Source organism: Gadus macrocephalus, chromosome 22, assembly GCF_031168955.1.
Source record: "Gadus macrocephalus chromosome 22, ASM3116895v1".
NCBI lineage: Eukaryota > Metazoa > Chordata > Actinopteri > Gadiformes > Gadidae > Gadus > Gadus macrocephalus.
The window spans coordinates 11,746,228-11,750,190 of record NC_082403.1 but is presented as its reverse complement, the minus strand read 5'-3'; the positions used below and the strand labels follow the sequence as shown (position 1 = coordinate 11,750,190).

Below are 3,963 nucleotides of genomic sequence, written 5' to 3'. Positions count from 1 at the left end.
CACTTTCCCCATCATCATAAATTGTAGTCTAATGATGTTGTTCAAAGGCTGGGTTCTATTTTGCAAAAATATGCTTGATCCAGAATTGTCTAAATTTAATTTTCTCCTCGTGCAAGAGAGGAGAGGACTCGTGTTGACCTGGCATCTAATGATGCGCGGTTCACCAATAAGATAGCGAGAGCTTTGTGAGCAAACTGAAATGAATGGGTAAAAATGCTGAAGCCGTAAAACAGAATTAGTCCAAAAACGACTAGCCAACCAACCTAATGTTTTCATAGGACTGTAATGGATGTAATAAATCAAGCGGCCGTGTTGATATTTTATTGAATTTTGTTTATGACAGGCCCCATTTCTCCAGTGAGGATTCTCTGAATATATGATTACAAAACAGCCTTGTGTTTCATAGCCAAGGTTAAATACGAGCCTTTTCTACCTTGAGATGTGGAACCGTGCACTCCTTGCTAAACAGTCTTTCAATATTCAGTTGGAATAACAATCTGTATCTGATCTCTGAGCCAGCCAATAGCTCGGGTCCCAGCCGATCATCCAGGAAGAGGCTGGGCCAGGGTTCCTTTGGCCTCGTCTAATGGCAAGCCTAGGAAGCCTTTTGGCTTCACTGGCTACCAGTGAAGTGCACAGAGCCAGCTTACACACTGCCACTTAGATAAGGGAATGCTTCGCCCGTGCTAAGTGCCCTGTTTTGTAGGCCTTCGCCAGATATTACCTGGTTAAACAGCGGCGGTAGTCAACGCTGTTTGTGATGGTTATGAGCCAACATTTAAATCATCTCCAATTAGAGTTGTGATAAGAATCTCCCTCTCAGGAGTTTTCTTGTCGACGGATTGCTTTTTTTCCCCCCCAAGTTTTCATGATTAACCACTCAGGAGTATCTCGGTAATGATAATAATATTTAATTGAATGTATATGTGAGGGAATTGGTGAGAAAACATCGGATGGCTGTATGGATAGAGGGGCTGGGGTTTGGGTGGGGGGTGCTAGGGGTGTTGGTGTGGCCTCTGAGTCGGCTCCAAAACCCCCCTCTACCTCCCTCACTCCCTCCATCCATCCTAACCCACCTCTCTCATTTTTTGGTCTTTGCTAACACTGCTGTGGGCTAACCGACCAACCCAACCCCGCCCTGTCCCCCCTCCCCCCACCTCTCTCCTCCGTCCCCCCCCACCTCTCCTTTTACTCTAAGCACAGGCAGTCAGCCTTCTGGGACACTTGTCTTTTGTATGACGCGACCCCCAACCCAACAATTCTGTCTGTCTTTTCCCCTGAAAAAATGAGCCAGTGAGTGGGAGAGAGGTGCAGGGGGTATAGCTGAGTGGAAGCCCTGTGAGCTTGGAGCGGAGAGGTGCGTGTTTCCTGGCTTATAAGCACTGTGGCTGGAAGAGAAGCTCGCTTATAGGACCCTGTCTGGCTCACTGGCTGACTGACTGACTGACAGTCTGGCCGGTTTGTGAAGAGTGTCCCTCTTGAGGAGTGCTCTCCTGTTACTCTCTCTTATACACTTTATCTGTTCCTCTCTCTCTGTTACTCTGTGATACTCTCACTGTGTTACTCTCTCTCCCCTCTGTTACTCTCTCTCTGTTACTCTCTGTTGCGCTCGCTCTCTCTCTCTCTCTCTCTCTGTCTCTCTCCCTCTCTCTGACTCTGTGTCCCTTTGCCCCTCTCCCTCCTACTCTCCTCCCTGGAGAGTGAGAGCGAGGAGATTGGGAAGGTGTGCCTCAGACGCACTTCTGGACGGCCCGAAAGCAGAGCAGAAAGGATTTTTCCAAGCCCACTCTCTCTCTCTCACTCACTCACTCACTCACTTACTCTCTCTTACTCACAAACACGCACACACACTCACTCTCTATTTCTCTCTCTGTCTCTCCCACTGTAGAATTTTTCCCTCTCATTCTCCTCAAGATCTCTCTGCTTATGGACTATTTGGTTGAAAACTATTTTGAGAGAAGAGAAGACGTGTCGCGCTGCCACCAGTTTTCTGTCGCCGTGTGCTTGGCTGCGGGGTGTTTTGGCCTCGTTTGTGTGTTTGTTTGTGCTTTACCCCTGCACATGTGAGCCTTCACCGGACCCGAGGGATCCGTCTCCAAGTTCTGTGTGCGTTCCTGAGATCTCCAATCTACTTTTTTCCCTTTCGATCCATTTGTTTTGTTATTTTGAACTTCAGGTTTTTGATGGTGCAAATTTCGTTTTTGGCTGCATGCTTTTTTTGAATTTCTGATGCCATCACATTCCACGGGAGAGCTGCGTGGCTGAAACAAGCCGGTGAAGACCCACGTGAAGCTCACACCTTCTGCCGACCGACCTCCCCCCCTCCCCTTCCCCCCGTCCCATCTCGACCGCCACCTGCTCTCAAGGTAAGAGAAGCTGCTCCCCTGGCGCCCTCCATCACCCCCTCTCGCCTCCCTCCCTCTGCTGCCCGAATGCTCTTTCTCTGTCCGGTTATCAGCATCTCTCTCTCTCTCTCTCTCTCTCTCTCTCTCTCTCTCTCTCTCTCTCTCTCGCGCAGTCCTAGGGCTGATTCTTCTCGCTCGATGTCCCTACCTTCACACACCCAGTCACACAGGAGCTTCCCAACTGTGTAAAATAAGAAGAAAGTGAAACAGAGGGATGTCAACGGAGAGGTTTAAGATCTCAGTCACGGGACTTGCGTGATTGTTCTCGGGGCTAAGCTGGAGGTAGCACTCATACAGGGGCAGGGAGTGTGCTGGCTGGCAGATTAAAAAGCTGCTCCGAGCCCAGTTCTACCCGAACCCAGCTCCGGCCTGTCACTCTTCGTTATGCATGGCAGCGCTATATCAAAGCCATGTCGTAATTGTGCACCCTTTAGCTGTTTTGAAAGTACAGTGCGTGGTTACAGTTTTCTTTCTCCCTCTCTTTCTCGCTCACACTCTTACCCTCTCACTCTGTCTCGGTGCTGCCGAGAGATGTTATTGATTAGGTGATCAGGTGACGGAACGACTTTTTCCTGATGGTGGATTTCTGTGTGAGAAGTTCGGTTAATCTAACGAAGTGCGTCTTTTTTCATCATACGTTTATCTCATGGAATTCCTACTGTTAGCGTTCGTGACTGTAACACGTTCTTTTCAATAATGTGTCGGGCGGGCATCAAGCAGCCACGACTTCTACAGACATTTGTTTTTGAATAGACTACACTACACAACTTGTTTTCGTACTTTAGCGCAGGCCTGCCCCCCTTCCGTGTTATCAGCGAGTGTGTTCATCTGCTGCCACGGTTTCCCCACCTGCTCCCCTGCTGTAGTCATCTAGTGAGCAAGCGGACAGAGATGTTTGTTTCCCGTCTGCATATGGCGGGCTGCGTCACAGAGTCAACACTGCGGCGCACGCGGACACACATGGTCCGCCGTTTCATTCCCCCCTTCGTATTTCTACACTTTTTTTTCATTCCCCCACCTCCTTTTCCATTATTCCTCCTTCCTCTGTCCATCTGTTGTGACGTCTCTGGCATGTGGGTCCGCATTCCTTTGTAACGGCATCCCTCCATCACAAACATGAAGGGGAACGGAGGGGGCGGGGGGGGGGGGGGGGGGGGGAAGGGGTACGTTCCTGAAGCTCTGTCTTCAGGTATGCGATGCGACTCAACGGAAGGGGATTCGGAAAGGGGCTTGGAAGGCGAGAGGGGGAAAAAGAGAAGGAAAGTAAGAAAGAGAGTAGGAGAGAAGAGAAAGTGGCCTGAGCCGGCAGGATGTAGCGACATGGCAATTAGCGGTGCGTAGTAAACATGTATGAGAGAGAGAGGGAGAGGATATTAGACGAATATTTCAGTCACATATTTCTATCCTGTGCTCTTTACTGCTCTGAGAGAGAGAGAGAGAGAGAGAGAGAGAGAGAGAGAGAGAGAGAGAGAGAGAGAGAGAGAGAGAGAGAGAGAGAGAGAGAGAGAGAGAGAGAGAGAGAGAGAGAGAGAGAGAGAGAGAGAGATTGCACATGTGT

The 3,963-nt window shown here is 49.6% G+C and overlaps 1 protein-coding gene across 1 annotated transcript in view; it reads left to right on the top strand.

Moving 5' to 3' along the window:
• The first annotated feature begins 1,244 nt into the window (after positions 1-1,244).
• Positions 1,245-3,963, top strand: part of col8a2 (collagen, type VIII, alpha 2) — a 46,933-nt gene continuing 44,214 nt past the window's right edge. Inside the window, exon 1 of the mRNA XM_060043060.1 lies at positions 1,245-2,366. The gene's annotated coding sequence lies outside the window, so the exon portion shown is untranslated. The remainder of the gene's footprint in view (positions 2,367-3,963) is intronic.